At 38.4% G+C, this 21,326-nt stretch overlaps 1 protein-coding gene across 24 annotated transcripts in view; it reads left to right on the forward strand.

Moving 5' to 3' along the window:
• prom1a (prominin 1a) overlaps positions 1–21,326 on the forward strand; it is a 65,067-nt gene that overhangs the window by 1,042 nt on the left and 42,699 nt on the right. The window lies entirely within an intron of this gene.

The raw sequence follows: 21,326 nt of genomic DNA on the forward strand, positions 1-21,326 counted from the left end.
CCCTTTACTGGGCAGTATGTCTCTCACATGTGTGTCTCTACTATGCAATTAATGTGTGTGTCCCTAATCTGGATGATGTCTCCCATAGCTGTGTTTTCCTTATCTGAGCACTATGTCTCTCACTTGGGTGTCCTTATCTGAGCTATGTGTCCCTCAAGTGGGTTGTGTGTCCCACACCTGGACTGTGTCCTGCGTCCCTAAGTTGTTCGGCTCACACCTTTGCTTTGAATCCTTTATCTGGGCTGTGTACTGTGTCCCTCGCATGGACTGTGTCCCTCACCTGATTTGGTTGCCACTGTAATATCTGTACACTGTTTTGAAAGTAGGTCAGGATTTAGAATATAAAGCGTATCTTAAATATATTAAGATTGTTTATTTTCCGGTAGATTGATTTCCACACGTCATGCACAAGCGTTTGGTACACTTATAAAACATTTTCATGTCGGAAAAATGGAGCTATTTCAAAACAATGATGTGACAGTCATGTGATCTGTCTGGACCTATTAAATGGTGGATTATTATTAAATGTTTGATGTTTATCATTATTATTTGTATGAATGTGGAAGTTGCCTGAATATTTTTTTTTAGATTGTGTGAGTGTGGTGTAAGCATTGTTTTATTTATATGTATGTGTGTGTATAGATATATGTATAGATATAGAAAGATGTACAGATGTTTATTATTTTTATATTTTATTTATTTATTTTTTGGCCACAGAGTTCCTTTTCAAAATAATTTCTTATAGGTTTTCTTTTTTGTAAATAAAAAGAACGACATCTATACTATATATACATATAGATTTTCCATTAATACATTTTAAATTTGATGTTTGAACTGTTCTATTCATTATTTAGTATTATATTGAATTATTTATAATTTGTATTTACAATTATTTTAATTGAAACTATGCAAGACATGCTAATAATATTCTTTTATAGTAAAAAAAAAAATAATACAAATTTCTACCATTTCTGAGAGGACCTTCTCTTTTTCTCTCTCAAGGGCCTGGTGGTCTCTAAAATAAAATACCCCTAGTACAAGTACAAAAAAAAAACCATTCAATAGAAACTACAAGGTACAGGGGTCTGAACCCTCATAGTTAGTTACAGTAATCAGGGTCGGTACAGTACCTGATATCGGGAAAGCTACTGCGGGTTTTCCCGCACACACACATATCTTTACCCTGGTACTCTACCAGTGCACATGATGTGGAAACTGGTATAAAGAAATTCTTGATTATTTTGTAGATACATTTTAGAGAAACCGAATATACACTATATGAACAAAAGTAGTGGAACACCTGTCTTTTCTAGCCATATGTGCTTCTTCTACCAAACAGTTACCACAAATTCGTTTAGGATGCCATTGGATGTGGTAGCATGAAATGTTCCTGTCAGTTTAGATGATCGGAGTCTGGATGCTAATGTTAGGCAGTGATGGTTGGAAATCCGCCTCATTGCTGTATAAAGTCCTATGTCCCTGTGTGTCTTACCCGTTATAAGGATAATCTGTTAATCTAATAAAGCCATATGCTTATGCATGTTATTCTTTGCCCACACACACACACACACACACACACACACACACACACACACAGAGCACAATTGCCTTCAACCCTACAAAAGATAGAAGTGAATTTTTCGCATGCTAATTCTGATTTTAACAAACCGAGGATGCCCCTTTTTTTCCTCAGTACATTACAGCTGTGTGTTTCCCTCATTTTTCTTCTCACCCTGATTCAGCAGACAAACACATAAATTTTCCCTGAATGAAATGTCCGCTCGACCTTTAGTTTATTCCCAAATAAGGACAAACAGGAAAACATTCAATATACTGTTATCAGAGCAACGGAATCACATCATCGCGAGCGTTGGCCTAGATTTTACCGAGCGCTGTAGCCGTGAGATGTTTTGCGACATGTCATTCACTAAGAGGTATTCAGAGAGACTGACCTCTTTTCTTCTTTAACCCTGTGTTGGAAGATTATTCTACTTGGACTGTGTCCTGGTAAAGCACACCGACATTTTTTACTTAATCCTTAGTATAATTTTGTTGCACAATAGTTTACATGCAGCACAAGGAAGTGTTTAACATAAATGTATTTATTATTTGTCATTTATGTAAATACGTCATTTGATTATGTAATGCACTTTAGTAAATTCTCAGTTTATTCTTATTAATTCTCATGAATTCCCAAATATTCCTGTTAATTCCAATTGAAAGATTCCCAGAATTTTGCAACCCTACCTACAACAAAGTATGTACAAAAAATCATTTGTAATGTATTGTATATCGCTGAGAATGTACTGTTTAAGTAACATGGAAATCTAGCAGGTTTCAATTAGTTTCAAATGGAGATTGGTTACAAACGCTGTTCTGCAGCTAACACTTCCCAATGGGACCAGAAGGTTCCATAGACAACCATAATCGACTGTTACTAATGCTACATCCACATGGGGGTCATGTGACCAATAATGTTTTGGGTTTCATTTCGTGATTGATGTTGTTTCTTAATATTGCAGAGCCCACAAAAGTTTGGCTTGTGTTTGATGCTAACTCTGATCTCAGGGTAGTTTTTATCTATGGGAATTTGAACATCTGTGGTAAATGTTAAAATTTTGGACAGGTTTTGTGTATTGATGCTTTAACTGTGGGTATATTTTTGGCATAAACGACTCAACAGTTACACGCTAGCCTGCTTCAGTCATTAACGTAGGCTAGCTAGCCAAAATAAGATAAAAGGATATGGAAGGAAATGATGTGATACTGGAAAAGGGGATGATATATGAAATGACATTGCCATTTCTGTGGTGATGTTTATACCATTGTAAATAAATGTACTGTAAAGACTTTTTCGTAAAACGTTACCTGAACACCCTCTTAAAATTTCCATAAAACTTGATTGAGTGTTTTGGAAAACAAGTCAACGCACCGATAGTTGATTGCTAAAACTATCTGCAAAAATTCATACTGATAGTTTTTCCGGGTTGCCTTATACAGTATGAGAGCGGCCTCTAGAGGCAAATCACTTACAACATGTGCTGTTTATTTAATGTAATTTATTTTATTAATTTTGCATGTAACTGTTTAAATTTATTTGCAATATATACAGTGGGTACGGAAAGTATTCAGACCCCCTTAAATTTTTCACTCTTTGTTATATTGCAGCCATTTGCTAAAATCATTTAAGTTCATTCTTCTTCCTCATGAATCTACACACAGCTCCCCATATTGACAGAAAAACACAGAATTGTTGACATTGTTGCAGATTTATTAAAAAAGAAAAACTGAAATATCACATGGTCCTAAGTATTCAGACCCTTTGCTGTGACACTCATATATTTAACTCAGGTGCTTTCCATTTCTTCTGATCATCCTTGAGATGGTTCTACACCTTCATTTGAGTCCCGCTGTGTTTGATTATACTGATTGGACTTGATTAGGAAAGCCACACACCTGTCTATATAAGACCTTCCAGATCATAATGCATGTCAGAGCAAATGAGAATCATCAGGTCAAAGGAACTGCCTGAAGAGCTCAGAGACAGAATTGTGGCAAGGCACAAATCTGGCCAAGGTTACAAAAAGATTTCTGCTGCACTTAAGGTTCCTAAGAGCACAGTGGCCTCCATAATCCTCAAATGGAAGACGTTTGGGACGACCAGAACCCTTCCTAGAGCTGGCCGTCCGGCCAAACTGAGCTATCGGGGGAGAAGAGCCTTGGTGAGAGAGGTAAAGAAGAACACAAAGATCACTGTGGCTGAGCTCCAGAGATGCAGTCAGGAGATGGGAGAAAGTTGTAGAAAGTCAACCATCACTGCAGCCCTCCACCAGTCGTGGCTTTATGGCAGAGTGGCCCGATGGAAGCCTCTCCTCAGTGTAAGACACATGAAAGCCCGCATGGAGTTTGCTAAAAAACACCTGAAGGACTCCAAGATGGTGAGAAATAAGATTCTCTGGTCTGATGAGACCAAAATATAACTTTTTGGCCTTAATTCTAAGCGGTATGTGTGGAGAAAACCAGGCACTGCTCATCACCTGTCCAATACAGTCCCAACAGTGAAGCATGGTGGTGGCAGCATCATGCTGTGGGGGTGTTTTTCAGCTGCAGGGACAGGACGACTGGTTGCAATCGAGGGAAAGATGAATGCGGCCAAGTACAGGGATATCCTGGACAAAAACCTTCTCCAGAGTGCTCTGGACCTCAGACTGGGCCGAAGGTTTACCTTCCAACAAGACAATGACCCTAAGCACACAGCTAAAATAACGAAGGAGTGGCTTCACAACAACTCAGTGACTGTTCTTGAATGGCCCAGCCAGAGCCCTGACTTAAACCCAATTGAGCATCTCTGGAGAGACCTAAAAATGGCTGTCCACCAACGTTTACCATCCAACCTGACAGAACTGGAGAGGATCTGCAAGAAGGAATGGCAGAGGATCCCCAAATCCAGGTGTGAAAGACTTGTTGCATCTTTCCCAAAAAGACTCCTGGCTGTATTAGATCAAAAGGGGGCTTCTACTAAATACTGAGCAAAGGGTCTGAATACTTAGGACCATGTGATATTTCAGTTTTTCTTTTTTAATAAATCTGCAACAATGTCAACAATTCTGTGTTTTTCTGTCAGTATGGGGTGCTATGTGTACATTCATGAGGAAGAAGAATGAACCTAAATGATTTTAGCAAATGGCTGCAATATAACAAAGAGTGAAAAATTTAAGGGGGTCTGAATACTTTCCGTACCCACTGTATATATTTTTTTCCAGTTTGAATGTTTGTCTTTTTATTTTTTTAACTATTTATTAATAGAATAAAAAAAATTTGTTTATTTTATTCAGCACATTTTTATGATTTATTACAGTTTTTGTAAAAGCTCAGCACTAATTTACATGAAATGGTTTGTTTTTTTGTAATCCATTATACATTTTAAAGACTATCACTTGATTAATCGGTTATCAGCAAGTACCATCCAACCTAGCAATTAGTATCGGTAAAGAAATCGGTGGACTTCTTGTGAAAACATTTGAAGGGTGTTACAGCATCACTATACACCAGACCAGTTTAATAGGAGCACTTGTTTCCTGCTTATTTATGTACCTATCAGGTCAAGAGCTTGTTTACATAAAAAATTTCAGAAAAGCTCTCATAGTTGGTGGGGTAAGTTGTGAGTATTTTAGAAACTGCTGATCTTTAAGGAAAAATATCAATGTGTGGCACATTAGTGTGGCTGGGATTTAAACTCATGATCTTCAGATGTTTTAAATGCTTTAACCGCTAAGCAACCATCTCCCCATCTGCTTATTATTTCTGTACCACCCGTATATTATTCACTTTTTGTTTGAACAGACAGGAAATATACTGTAACTCAAACAACCATGTTTGTGCGGAGCAGAAAAGCATAACAGGATTCACAGCCTGTCAAAAGGCCGCATCAGGTTCTGGTTCTGTCAGCCAAGAGCAGGAATCTAATGGTAAAAACAAATGGAAATTCAGTGTTTTTCATTAATGGCATTTGGCAGATGTCCTTGTCCAGAGCGATTTACGTTGATCTCATTCATTCAAGAACTTGTTCAGGAGCCCAGGAGTGGCAGATTAGTGTAGCTGGGATTTAAACTCACCAAACTTTAGCTCTAAAGTCCAACGCTTTAAACACTAAGCAACCACCTTTATATTATTCCTGTAACACATGTATATTATTTACTTCTGTTGTACTTCTATGTATGACCACCCTAAACTCCAAGGATGCATCAGCAGGTCCAGACATGCATTCCCCTCTCTCAAACTTTTTACCCATTTGTTTTTATTGTGGATTCTGAATATAACCCCCCAGAATTTACAGAATAACACGAATATCCAAAATATAAATGCCAAATAATTGGCTGGGAGTTTAAAGAGTTACCGTGAATACAGAGGTTACAGAGTTCACAATATGCCCCAGTCACTGAAAAGCAGAGTCTGAAATCCCGCCAAAACACTAATGTGAGAGAGCGGGTTCATATTGGCTACGTCTCAAACCGAGCGAGGGAATGCCAGCTGTGCAGGGGCACTGAGGACTAGTCACAGATGGCAGCCTGTGTGGCATGTCTGTGGGCACTCCGACCCTCACCGGCCACCTTCTACAGCTCCAGAGAACTACCAACACTGTGCTTCAGTTACACATTGTCTTTCTCGCTCTTTTCTTTCCTCCTTCCAGCAATGTTTTTCAAGGGTGTATTTCCCCCAACTCTGATCTCTTTTACAGGTGATCTTCTAAAAATAGCAGCAGTAAAAGACAATAAACAATGACAAAGTCTATGTAATAAAAACCTTTCTTCCACAGAAAAATCCCATGCCATTTTGTGACCTCTTAAATAAATGTCTATAAAGTTCATAAGCCAGAGATGCAGTAGATGTGCATTACAGCAACTTCTTCATCGAATGTCAAGTTCATTAAATGATTAAACATAGCAGGCCTTCATGAGGCTTCAATCAAATAACCAAAATAATATATAAAATGAAGTACAAGGTGGTATCAAAAAAAGTTTCGAATTTTCTTTCAAACATGTCAAGACCTTCTGCGGTTTACCCTGGATATCTGCGATGGTGTCAAACGGTGACCTTTTAAGATGGATCTCGATCTTTGGGAAGAGGGCGAAGTCCACAGAAGCCGATTTGGCAAGTAGGATAGGTGCGGAAGTGAGATTCTGTGGTTCCCAGAGATAAACTCGTGTAAGGAGGGCTCAGTGACAGGGTGCGGACGTGGTCAAAATAGTAGTCGTAGTAACGCACGTGGTGAAAATAGCAGTCGTAGTAACACGTATTCAGAATAGCAGTCGTAGTAACGCACTTGGTCAGAATAGGACCAGATGCATGGTACAACAGTGTATGAGAATCCCACAGGAACTTGCACAATGAAAAATAAACTAATTAGCCACGGAAGTTCCTTTCTCACAGGTGCTTCTGGTACTTTCCGGTATTTCCATTCATCTGTCGTCCATGAATACAGTTTAGTTATTCATCTATTTTTGAAGCGATGCCAGGGGCCATATGTCAACAACAATATATTGTTTTTGTATGAAATGGTTCTGTTCTACAAATAGTTCTTTTTTTTGCACTTCACCCCGAGTTCTTTTTGCAGAACAGATCATTCTCACAGCCACTCATTCGTCTGTGTTCTCAATTTGTATTGTTCTCCACTTACCCATGATTGATAGATCATCAACGGTAAGTGGTAGCACAGTTGTTAGGGCTGTGGGGTTACTGATTGGAATGTCCTGGTATCACCAAGCTGCCACTCTTCTGGCCCTTGAGCAAGGCCCCTTACCCTCTGTGCTCCTGCTGTATTATGACAGACCCTGCGCTCAGACCCCAGCTTTCTGACGTCGCTGGGATATGCTTCCTCTGCCATATATTTTCACGATTTTCTACTTTTAATATCTATATTAAAATATATTAAACACACCATTGGCTTGCAGTACCGATATGGCAAAAAGTACAAATCTTAGATTTTCAGAATCTAAATGTGAAATAATTCGACTCGAAACATAACTACAACAACATGACTAAAGTAACAGTCTCTTTATTAGTAATTTAAGAAACCATCTGCTTAAGAAACGGTGTACTTGTACCATTGAGATGAATCGGAGCGCTGATTGCATCAGACCTGAATAACACCCTTGTGGCTGAATGAACACACACAGACACACTCTGAAATCCGGTGGAACATTTTCCCAGAAGAGTGGAGGATCCAGCATACAGTATGTGGAATAGGATGTTCAGCAAGCACAATACCAATCTTTCGTCTATATAGTATAGCAAATTTAGTATTTCACAAACGTAGTGATTTTCTCTCGTTTGTCTAATAATTTTTTTTTTCCTCCTGCTCACACCTTTGCCTCATACGTGGAAAGAAAACTGCGGGTACTTTGTTTAGTCTGACAGTGATTTTCAGAGGAGCTAGTTAATCTGTCCTTCACACACACACACACACACACACACACACACACACACTCTTTTTTTTTTTTTCGCTGTCTTTCATACTGTGTGGATTGGATTTCACTCAGGAATGAAACAAAGGCCTGAGCCGCGAATGCAAACAGATACACACGGACAGAAAGACAGCCAGTGCTCCGATGTACAGCCTTCCGTTATACAATCTGAATATTATTTTTAGACAAGTTTGAGATCGAGACACACCTCCTTCACTTTAACCCAGCATCTCTCATGCTGGCATTTTTTTCGCTCTCAAATCCATCTAATGGATTTGATCCAGAAGTGGTGTATCAGCTGTAGGGTAAGGGGAACTTTAGATAACGGAGCAGCTAGATGAGAGTGAGCTATGAGTAATTCAGTAATGCCACAGGTTGAGGGAGGACTTGGAAAAGGGCGGACGATTCTGCGGTAATCGGCTACGAGAATCATTCGAGTGCTGTGTAGTTGAAGATGTGTAGTGTGTCGGGTTTCACAGTTCTTTCATTATAAGTCAAATAAATGTGAATGTGAGAATGCACTCTGGGTGGGGCACCTGCTCGCTCCAGGACACTCCACACTCGTTTTCATACTCAGGGATAATCTAGTGTAGCGAGTCTGCTGACTACTGAAATGTCTTTGGAAGGTCAGTGGAAAACAGAGATTCCAGTGGAAACCAAGAACACTGGGAGAACGGGGTTTCCCTTGGCCAGCACACATCATTTTTATATCGCCTGAGCAATCCTTAATTTCTTTAATTAAATAATTTATCGTTTTTGTGGTACGGTAAGTGAATATTGCCTTGCACATGTGGATTTGGGGTTATAACTAGTATGGCTATGTGTGTGTGAGAGAGAGAAAGAGATTCAGAATTGTATAAGAATCTGAGCTGATGAATGGAGAGTTTGTGCAGCGTTTCTCTCCCACTCTGTGCTCTGTGTCAGTCTGTGCTGTAGGCATGCGCTGCGTCGGCCGCTGTGAGCAAATCGACACTGACGTGCTCAGCTGGAATGAGAAATTAAGCCCAGGCGAGCTTCTTTTCCAACCAAACATAAATATCAGTGTGTGGGGGTGTGTATACATTTTTTTTTATTTTTTTTATGTCGATTTGATATGTTGTAAACCGATTATATTTATTTTTCAAACAGAACTAAAAAGCTATGTTTCTGTCACTGAGATTGACAGGCACAGTGGCCACACCCCCTTAACTTAAACGGTTAAGGACCACTTCTTTTTCACTGAAATTGTCACAGAGGGTACACATTCACTGAAACTGGCAGGTACAGAGGCCACAACTCCTTCACTGAAATTGACATAAGCCACACCTCTTTTAATGAAATTGTCATAGGCCATACCTTCTTCACTGAAATTGTCATAGGCCACACCTCCTTCACTGAAATTATCATAGGCCTCACCCCTTTACAGACATTTGTCACAGAGGGCACACCTTCACTAAAACTGCCAGGTACAGAGGCCACACCTCCTTCAATTAAATTGTTAGAGGACACACCCTCTTTGTTGAAATTGCCAAAGGCCACACCCCCTTAAATTAAACTGACATATACAGAGGCCACCCCCCTTGCCCGAGAAAAGCTAGGTAAATCAGAAGTAAATCAGAGGCAGCTCTACTTATCACAGACCACTTGGGATTCTGCTTATCTCTAAATATACAGGCAGATTGCAATTATTTTTAACGTGGGATTATGACTCCATCATTCCCAGCTGGTCTGTTTACAGCATCCAAAAGCCTTGTTAAGAGGCACATGGATATATCTTACGTCAGAGCAGTGTCCCTCTGGAAATCATGTCTCTCCATGGCACACTTTTCCGTACATCGGTGTTTGATAGCTCACAGAATATCTCTAGCGGATAGTGTTTTTTAACAAAGAGATTTATTACTGATAAACTAACAAGAAAAAGGAAAAACTCCTGGAGAAATTATGTATATGAACATACTACAAGCCACATTACAGCTATCATTTGTCATTTATGTGATTGGTTTATCCGTAATAAAGAAAAAAATATCTATTTATCTTGCCTTGGATTTGTTGAACACAATGTTATCAGCTATCAGGCGATTCTTTATCTAATTGTACACCTACCAGGTGTTTTTCTGTTCATGGAGTAATCTATAAGGCTCTTTTTACTGTATCAGGGCACAAAGAACCACCAAGTCACCCATATTTGTTACTAATCTGAAGGAGTCTGGGTTTTTTTTTCCCTCTAAACAACAATAAATTAAGTAAAATTTCTGGAAAAATTGACAAATTTGTACCGTAATCTTCGTCAGTGATGAGGAATCACGTGGATTGTTTTCTAACGATCATCATGCACAAGTTGCCGAATGGTTTCAACATTTTTGGGGGTTATTTCTATAGCGCTTTTCACAACAGACATTGTCTCAAAGCAGCTTTACATAAATTAACATTTGAATGGTGTGCATTTATTCCTGATGAGCAGCCGTGGAGTCTGTGGCAAGGAAAAACTCCCTTAGATGTTATGAGGAAGAAACCTTGAGAGGAACCAGACTCAAAAGGGGAACCCATCCTCATTTGGGTGACATCAAGAGTGTGATTATAGTCTTTAAACAATACAGAACACTGAAGAGTAAGAACTAACATGAGCACTGGAGTGTAAGATTATGAGTAATGATCTTTCTACAGTCTTTTACAATCATTGTGGTTATAAAACTAGGAGCTACTGAGCAACTCGTAAAATAAACAGTACTGTAAGCACTGTAAAGTTCATTATTTTGATATCATGTATATAGTGATTACTACATCATGTATTTTCCAGGATTGCACTGAATTGTAAGTACAGCGTGTAAATGCTGAGTCTATTGTATTGTGCCGTGCCTGATTATGATCATGATGATGATGAAGTTCTTGTCCAGGAATGTCCCTTACTCTTTCTCTCAGCTGTGAAGGTGACCAGGTGGCAAGGAGCCGGCGTCCAGCTGGGATTTGGTTTCCCTCTTTATAAACCCTAAGGGGAATCTAACTGACAAAAAGGAAAAGACTGTCAGGAAGTGAGAGAAGCAAAAACAGGAAGAGTGAGAGACAGGCCGACAAATATGGAAAGAGAACGAGTTACAAACAAGGAGCAACAGAGGGACGGGCTGCAATATGTAGAGATGGGGAGAGACAGACAAACATGGAAAAAAAAAAAGAGAGAGAGAGCGGGGTGATGGAAAGAAAGAAATGGAGAAATAAGAGAGAGGTGGTGGACAGCATGAGGCAGGAAGGGATGAGTGTCAGGTGGAATAAGAGGAAGGGTGTCAGGGAGCATGAGAGAGTCAGTGATAGAACGATGGAAATAAAGAGTGGGAGAGAGTGGAAGAGCAGTAGATAAGAGAAAGGGGAGATAGATGGACATTAAGAAAGAGAGACTGATAGAGAGAGAGAGCGAGAGAGAGCGAGAGAGAGAGAGAGTAGGAGAGTAAAAGAAACAGACAGATAAGCATGATGGAGAGATACAGAAAGGGCTATTAGAGAGAAGCAGGAAGAGAAAGAAGGACTGTTATTTTTTTATATTTTTTGTGCCGTTTTCAGGTTTATATGGTTTTAAGCACACCCCCACAAAAACACACACTCTCACACACACACACTAGGGGTGTAACGGTACACAAAAAACCTCAGGTTTCAAGTCGCGGTTCTGTTCAGTTTTGGTACCGAAGAAATTCAAAACAAAATTGCTTGTCGTTTTTTTTTATTAACGCAGTTTGTTATTATCAACATTTGTAAAAATCTAAACTTTATATTTTTTAAACTATGTAAACTAAAATGCCTACTTGATAAAATTTAATACAATACACTTTTTTATTTTTATTTTTATTAAATTGAGTACTTTTATTTAATTGTCACAAATTAAATTGATTAAATAAAATTTAATAAATGAAAATAATTTATGAAATATTTTATATTTGTTAGACCCCATTTGGGTAATACAGATGTGTAAATGTGTGTGTGTGTGTGTGTGTGTGTGTGTGTGTGTGTGCGTGTGTGTGTGTGCGTGTGTGTGTGTGCGTGTGTGTGTGTGCGTGTGTGTGTGTGCGTGTGTGTGTGTGTGCGTGTGTGCGTGTGTGTGTGTGTGTGTGTGTGTGTTTGTGAAAAAAAAGCCTCATATCTAAAAACTAAACATGGTTTGTGCTGCCTGCTTCATTAACCCTGAATATGGCCCTAAAAATAAATCAGATGCTCGATTTGAATTCAGGATGAATGTAGGGCAACTTTCATCATGCTCTGAATTATACACAACGTTGATGTTGTGTTTTTATTTTACTGAACTTAGAAGACCTTACAAAGAACAATGTATAGTGACATTTAAACATGTAGTATGTATTACTAGCTAATAATTGTCCAGGATGAATTAAATATTTAAGAAAATGTATTGTAATTGACACAAATTAATGTAATGTGTGTGAACAGAGCACAGAAGTGAAGTAACTGAAGTAACATGCTACAAATGCTAGGATGAGAAATACCTTGTGACTAGCTTGTAGGTAAGCTAAGTGAACCTGGGTAGTATAAGCTAATTGTATTGGATTTCTAGTGTCAAATATACACCTTTACATATAAACTATATAAGCTGATTAATGTACTAAATAAAATCAAAGCGTTTACTACTGTTCCATTTTTTTATGACAGGATAACATTAGCTACCTAGTTCACAAATAAGCTTTTTCTTGGAAACGTTTCTCTTCACAATAAAGAGAAACGTTTTCGCAAGTGTGTATTTCTGACAGAAAGTTATTGAGAAGGTCCAATGTAAGAGTCGAATGTTAATGACCCTGCCAGTTGCCTACATAAAAGTCGGACGTTTAAGACTGTGCACCATAAAAGACTGCCTGTCTGGTTGTTTAGCAACACCAAGTGTAAAACGTGTGTTAGCTCGCTTTATTACATACCTGTAACAGCCTTTTGGTACTCTGGCTGAGCCTTCAAGAGCTTTCATGTATCTGTGGGAAACTATATAGAGAAAGTTCGTTGACGCCTGACAATCCCAGTCCACATTTACTTACTACTAATCTTCATTCTTCTGGGAAGATGTTCCACTAGATTTTGGAGTGTGCTTGTGGAGATTTGTGTTCATTCAGACATAAAGGCATTAGTACAGTTAAATACTGTACTGATGTAGGTGAGGTGAGAAGGTCTGGGGCGCAGTCAGCGTTCCAATTCATCCTAAAGGTGTTCAGTAGGGTTGAGGTCAGAGCTCTATAGCAGGCTACCCAAGATCTTTCACGCCAATCCATGTAAACGATATCTTTATGGAGCTGGCTTTGGGCACAGGGCCTTTTAAACGCTAGAACGGGTTTGAGATTGCTTGTTTAAGTGAATTGAATTCAGTTAAATTGCAACATTACAATATTGGCAATCAATAATATATGGATTGAACGTGACCTGATTCGCCTCATGAGTTTAAGCTTTTATTAGCAACCATTTTGTTTCTTTGCTTGATATGATATAGCATATTCGTGATGTAAAAATGTTCAACTTTGCAAAATATGAAGAATAGTATTTGTATAGTATAGTTTTATGTAACAGATTCGAGTTATTCATTTAAATCGTTAAGAGATGTTCCAAGAATGCTTAAATTAGCATATCTGCGACACTGACACACTTCATTGTGTGTCACACTTCACACTTCATCTTACATAAGATTTCACTTCCTAGTTTAAAATGGTAATAATCGCCAGGTTTTTTTTCTGTAAGACTTTATAACACGGATGTACAGCTTGGTGTGTGATAGCTAGCCATCCAGTCAAAAGGCTATAAAGTGAACATAGGTTCTTAACGATCTACAAAAATCAGAGGTCAATTAGACATTTGTTGTGTCACAGATGTAACTTGATATTTATTTCTTGTTGGTAGAAGTTTGTTTATATAAAAGCACAAAAAAGTTTGTTAGAGGCCGTTGTAGCTACTCTGTCAGGTAAATATCGTGTTGGTGTCAGACCCAGGGAAAGAAAACTCACTAAAAGAAGTTGAAAACTTTTATTTAAATGTGTATCTTGATGGCAGTATTTGGTTTTATTCTCATTGTGTGGATTCTTCACACACTATGACCAGAGAACAAAAATATTAGCCAAAACAATGCAGTGACAATGCAGAGGGAAAACAAGGACCAAGTGATACTAATTAGCTCAGTGAACTAAAAGGAAGCATTGACCGTACAAGGAAATTGTTGAGCCAGAAGGACGGTATAATTCGTAAACAGACGAATCGGGGCAGATGGAACATTTTGCTGCGGCTTTATTTTAATAACCGGATGAATCATTTTGATAAACTCGCACGCACACTGCATAATCCTTCTTTCTTTTGAATGTGTTAAACAGTCACAGAAGAACGAGCGAATATGCAAAAAGCCGTGAAATGTTCTGTATTGCATTGTCGCAGGTTGTATTTTTCCGCAGTGTCTGTTTATGCATTAGAGTGTTCTGTTGTGCTTCCCGTCCACCCACCCGCCCACATCCCTGCGCCAATATTTATTAAAAAGAATACAGAAAACAGAAATGTATGCAGATGATGCTCTCAGGGAGACCTGTAGAGGTGGCGGGCGAAGCAGAATTGATGGATTGAACCACATAATCGGACAAATTCTGCGTTAATCGCTGAGGGGAAAGTGGTGTGTGTTTAAATAATTACCATCCTCCAGGGAATGATGATGTTTTTGGAAAAAATCGAGGAAAAAAAAAGACGCCTGTGAACTTCAGATTAGTAGTTTAGTCACATTCCTTCTCGACATTTACATTCCGAACATGGCGGCGGCAAAAGCGCCTCCTTTCAAAATGCTATGCTGCAGAAGCCATTGCTTATTCATAGAGAAGATACAGAGGCAGAATCCTGTCCCAGCACAGAGCTGGTGGTGATGCATCGTATGAAACTAAAGCAAGATCATCAACATGAAGAGAGAGAAACGTTAATTCTACAACCCTTATGTCCTCTTTTGTGTTTTGCTTCAGGGAGCACTTCAACACACGGATATCCATGCAAAGAAGCTTTTGAGGAAGTGTGCACTCTTTTTGCTATATGGCCGACACTTGGTCAGCAGTATATTTGAACCAAAGATTTGATCTCTGATCGATTATAATTTGCTTTGAGTGCTTTCTTACATTTTTACCCTCATTAATCCAAATCAGGGCCACATTAATGCATTTGGTTGCAAGGAACATGTACACCAGGAACGCTGCTATGTACCAAAGTCTTGGCTGAATAAATGATTAAATAATACAACTACTGTTAAACATTTTGTGCGTTACATCAATAGTTTATTCATAGCTTCGTACTTACTCAGTATGTGCCTCACATATACATAGAAACACTGCCAAATATACACCCCTACCATAATACACAGCATGTTTGTTCTTCTCAGATCCGCCTTCTTGCTGCAAGAGAACCACAGTTCAATTTTAGCAAATCGAGACCGCAGTGGCTCAGATGTTCCTAGAACTGGTCCAAACAACGAATGTTCACACCTGGATAAAAGAAACACGAGGGAAAAACACGCTAAACATTGCATACTGTATGTGAAAATAGACCAAGTAAAGAGAATTGAACTCATACACATGAGCAACTCTATAATAAACATTGGTAAAAATATAACTGTCGGATTTCACATCTGCTTTTTTTTAATTTATTTATTATTTTTTTTTTATAAAGACTAATAGTGGGTTAAAATCATTCAAGCACTTAATTCCCTTTTTATTAGCAGTTTCTCACATAAAGGAGAAGAAGATTGCTCCTCTTATTTCCCCTCTCCTCCTTTCTTTGTCCATCTCTCTGTTTGTGAGAGAAAAGTGAGAGCGTGCTCCTTACCTTGGTAACTGGTTCCATGGTTACAGAAGATCCCGGTTTGCTTTGTGTGCGCTTGAGCAAGTTGCTATTGTTCATGTTCCGATGTATTTTGCTTCTGTCTCGCCACCAGACCAAAGTCTCAAGTCCCTGAGCTAATGAGTCACGGACGCTCATTTGCACAACTGGAAGCTCGTATGGGAACGTGAGAACATTCTGGGTGAAGCTGCATGGCATTAGACCAGAGAGAATAGTTACAGTGAATGCTTATATTTTAAGCACATTCTTGTAGTAATTTTTTTTCATGGAAAAATGAGTATTATTGCATCAGAAAATCAAACAGCCAATTAGGTTTTGATATGCAAATGCAGCTCAGGTAACACCAGAATACAAAGGATTTGAGGTGGGCTCAGGATAGCTGTAGATTTTGGGTGGGAATAGGCAATAATTAAATTGGGTGCAGTTGGAATAGAAATTCCACTTTTTAGATAAAGATTTATAGAGAATATGTGCAATATGCATTGAACTAAAACAATTGTAAAACACTTACCCACACAATTGATACATTGATAAGTACACAAAATTTCAGATGACAGTTTATGCTCGGATTAGATTCTACCTGAATTAGAAGTCTCCTAATTTTAAATATGGGTCTAAAATCTGGCAGCGTTTTTTTTTTTTTCCTGCTCCAGAACTATGTATATCCCTCTAGCTTGGCCGGCAAATGGGAATTTATACATGTATACAAGGCAAATGCCAAACTAGGCTGTCGAAACAGATCTGTCTGATACACACAGCTGTGGAAAAGTAATCCTGTTATTTTGTTCACGTCTCTCGTTTGTGGCTTTCTTTTAAACCATGCAGCGGAGACTTACTGAAGCTTCTGGTCTGCTGCTTTATCTACTTCTGGCTCATCCTGCTGACAAAAAGAAATCGACAATATTTTTTGTTTGCCTTACTTTCTGCTTTTCATGCTGGGAAGTATGACTAAGTTCTGACTTTCTTTTGTACATCTAAACACTCCTACGCCTAGAGTAATGTGCATATCTTGGAGAAACACATTTTTTTTCAGTTCAGTACCTTCACTGTAGTTTTATTAGTCCCAGTCATGAGTCATGATGGTGTATATGAACATAATTTTATGGTTGCCAATTTAAGACTCACCAACCAGAAAGGCTTCTGAATGGTTGGAGATAGCACTTTTGTGTCATGAATTCTAATTCTCGAGAGGAAACTTGCAGTTTCAGCCACATCAAGTTCTCCAAGTGCTTTTGCATGTAAAGAGTCTTTGTCCTGCCTTACCCTTTCGTCCCGTCATTGTTACATTTCCTGATTGTGGCCAGATGTTCTGTGTTAACTCCTGGATTCATTTGTATGTTTAAAACTTTGTGTCCATTTCCTGGTTTGGACTGTCCTCCAAGCTGCCACTCCTGAGCCCCTAAACAAGGCCTTTGACCCCATAGCTGCTCACTTGTATAAATGAGAACAACACAAGTCACTCTGTATTAGGGTTGCAAAATCCCTGGAATTTTCAAGACTGAAAACTATCAATGGGAATTTGCGAATATATAGGAATTAATGGGAATAAACTGGGAATTTATGCACATCAGCTTATGAGCTAATAAAATGTATATATATTTATGTTTGCATATGATACAGTTTATAATAATTTCCCAAAATTTTGAATAAATTTCCATTAATTCCTGCTTTCCAACTTCCCCAGATGAAGTTCCCATAGTAAGTATCCGGAAATTTACCTGCAATTTTCTACCTCCTTCTCAACCCTACTCTGTATAAAGTCGTCTGTCAAATGCCATTAATGTTAATCGTTCTGTCTGGGGTTTTTTTGTTGTTTTTACCGTTGCCATGGACACGAATATTACATTTTTTTGTTCCTTAAAAAACAACCCACTAAGTATACACACACATACGTTCTGTCTCTATCGTCTTTATCATGACTGGATTCGTCTGATATAGGAATTTCCATGAATTTTGCATAAATTACATACCTTCAGTGATTTGATGGTTACTCTCTTCCTTAAGCCGTTTATATTCAGAATCTTCTCGAAAAGGAAACCCTGCACTGTGGGTTTGTATATAAAATATTGACGAATTTCATCAGTGCACCAATCCTTTTGGGTGCTACATGGAGAGTGTACTGGGGAGGAATGAATTTATGTTAGATTTTTTTAGAAATTCATTCTGCACTCTCATATATCTTTTACATAAAACAAGCAGGTATTATGCAAAATGTATTAGGTTCCCTATAATAAATGAAAAATATTTTTACTTTGCTAATAGCACGGCAATTCACCAATGTTACCAGGAAAAAAAAACAGGACATAACATACAGTATCTCCCGTAAGTACACCCGTCTCACATTTCACTAACCATTTTAGTATTATTTCAAATTTTTTCCTGCGTCATTCCCGTCTGGCGTTTATTTACTTTCCGGCCCTTTAAAATGTTACGGCTAAAAATGCGATTTTGAAGACCTCTGTTTTCAGTCCACACTGCGACGCAAAAACTGCGTTTTTTACACATATCCGCTTTAGAAAGCTTTTATATATGCGTTTTCAAACTAAAACATATTAATGTGGACATGGCCTGAGAACCTGCAAAGCAAAAAGTTACAATTTTATCTCTGGCTGACACTGGAGACTCCTTCCAAAAAAGGTCAATTACACATTTTCTAACAAATAAATGTTTAAGATGCTTTGTTGTTTATTAAATAATTGTTAGTGTCTGCCATACAAGTAACACAAATTTCACAGATTTTGACATACAGCTGGCCTGACTGTCAAAGCTACAGTTCTAGCAATGGAAAGTCACATAGATCAAGTATACAGATGTTAGAAAACAGTTTCTCTTGTTTAGTCAGTAAAGATTAGAGAATGCTTTTTTTTTTTTTTTTTTTTATAAAACTGACTCATCGCCCTTGAGAGCGTCGTGATTGAACGCTTGTTCACCAACTTCCCACTGAGATGTACTCCTGGATAAAAACCATGCAACCTCCTACACTATTTATTCAGTTATAAAAAAGGTTTTAGTGTAAGGTATTGATGTAACATTTTTCCAATTTGACCCCTTCTTTTACCTGTCCCAAATCCTATTCACATTTTCAAGTAACCCCTGTGTCCACTCTGTCCACCTCGCATTTCTCTTCTCTTTATCCTTTCAGCATTCGGTTCAAATTCTTTTACTATTCAATCTTATGTACAGAAACATTTATTGTCAGAGTTTGTAAGTTAGGAGAGGATTGAATTAAGTAACATGTTATTGAAACATCTGGTTCTAAGACTGTATGGTGTTTACAACAGTACAGTAAAGAAACATGAGGTCCTGGGAACTTGGGACCTTTTCAAGAAACTTTACATGAGCAAACACAGGCCAGCAGGGACATGTAATTAATATTCTAGAACATTTTAATGAGGGAACATAGGACTATAGGGGGATGTGGTGTGAACCTGTTGCTAGATGCACTGTGTGGAGGTAAGGGGGGTGGGGGGTGGAAGTTTGTGAATGGAGGGTGGAGCAGAGAGAAGACCTGTATCTGCCTGTGCTTACATACCGTGTATTTATATTAGGGATGGTTAAATTCACAGATTTGCATCAGTGCATCGATTTAAAACAATGTCTCGGATACAAGTTGGCATCGTATCGTGACGCATAGTTATTACACGCATCATATTTGCAGTGGTAAAAAAAACCCTATTTATTTATATAGAATTATTAGTAGATGCACTACACTTTTACTATTTAGAAAGTGACCAACAATTTGTGATCAATGTATGTACATAAATTTTTCCTCGCTGAACACGACGGAGGCGAAGACGTGTCCTGAGAGTCAAATAGAATACAGATTAACATGGCAGAGGTAGAGCTGCATCCTAGAGACAGAACAGAAAAAAGAGCAATCTTTTTTTTTTTAAATCTTGCACTTCAAAGGTGTGTTTGTGAAAAGTCAGAAGGCACTTAATTAAATTGATGATTTGCTGTCTGTCTGAACCCAAGCAATAAAAGTTAACTATCGGTAACATATTGAACTGCGTAACATCGCAACTTTTTCCATCGCTTCGTTTTGCACTGAACCACGTTGTGTTAAATCAAATCGAAATCCGATCGCACTGCACCGTAATAGGGGTGAGTCGTATTGCATCACATCGGTAGCTGCTTCATGTGTATCTTCGATGTATCGTATTATTGGTATGTGAATTGGGAATTGTGCATGTACACTGGTAACACTGGTTCTGTGAAATACAGACACACAGTCCATGCCTTCTTTTTTTTACCCGGATTGAATCCCTGCAATGCCATCAGATGCAGAATCCATACCTCCTTCTTTTTCTGAAACTCATGAAGACAGAGCCCATACCTTATTCTTCAATGTAAATGACATATACAAGACTCCTGCCTTTTTCCTTACTGAGACTGAGTCCTTACTGAGAATATCATCCCTCCTTATTTATTAGGACTGACAGATGCAGCTGGGATTCATCTTACACTCCTACTAATCACCAATGTGTCCTGTCAGTTCAGCGTAACGTTAACGACAAGTGTATAATAATACAACAATAATAAATTGAATTGCATTCAAACCTCATGGAGTCTTTATTGTTTAATGAGCAATTCTTTTTTTTTTCCTCCACTATATCTCTCCCTTATTTTTTTTCTCTCTCTGTGTTCTGGTAGCAGCAGCGTTACTGGGAGATGGCGTCCAGCTGGGAAGATTGGGGGGGGGTTGAGTGAAAGGATGGATAAGTGTGATTATGAAAGCATGTGACCGAAATAAGGACTAGGTTGCAGTAATAAAATGCAGTGAAGACGCTGAAACACGGTGCAACCGCTGTGGATTAATTGAAAAGTTGTCATGCTGGTATAAAAAGTGCTTTGATCAGGGAGGTTTGGAAGAGGAGCAGACAGCGTCACGGTGCTTGATTAAGCCTAACGCTGATCCTCGGGGCTTAGTGAAACAAACATAGCAGAGGTGTCGCATGTTCTCCGGCAGGTACCCACCCCCTACACGCACCTGTCAAGTCACTCGCAAGTCACTGTGATGGAAGTGTGCAGGATTTTATATATATATATATATACTGTGTAAATATAAATAAATTTTTATTTGTTCTAAATGTACCTTAAATGAATACTTTTTCAAGTTTTTCCTACTCTAATGAAAATGGGCGTGGCCAAATATGGATGCTTTATGCAAAAATATGTTTATTATTAGCAAAACCAAACAACAAAGCATGAAGACAAACTGTTCTTGTAAATGTTTTAAAGTAATTGTGGCGTTATTTTCAGTCTCTCTGAAAAAATAAAGTAGCATCAGATGAACCAATTAAATATATAAGGCTAGATGTGTATATATAAATATATATGTAAATTTGCATATCATGCCAGCACACGACTGCAAACCTGTGATTTGCCTCGACCAATCAGAATGTGGAATTTAAACACACTGTGTATTCTTGTATACTTGTATTCTTCGAGCTTGTCAGCATCTTCACTGATATATGGAAACAGCTCATGCCTAATACACATACATTAATTTTAATTTCGGTGTTTTTAAACATGACTATAGTTAGAGCTTTC

This window comes from Silurus aristotelis (assembly GCF_946808225.1).
Source record: "Silurus aristotelis genome assembly, chromosome: 14".
NCBI classification, from domain to species: domain Eukaryota; kingdom Metazoa; phylum Chordata; class Actinopteri; order Siluriformes; family Siluridae; genus Silurus; species Silurus aristotelis.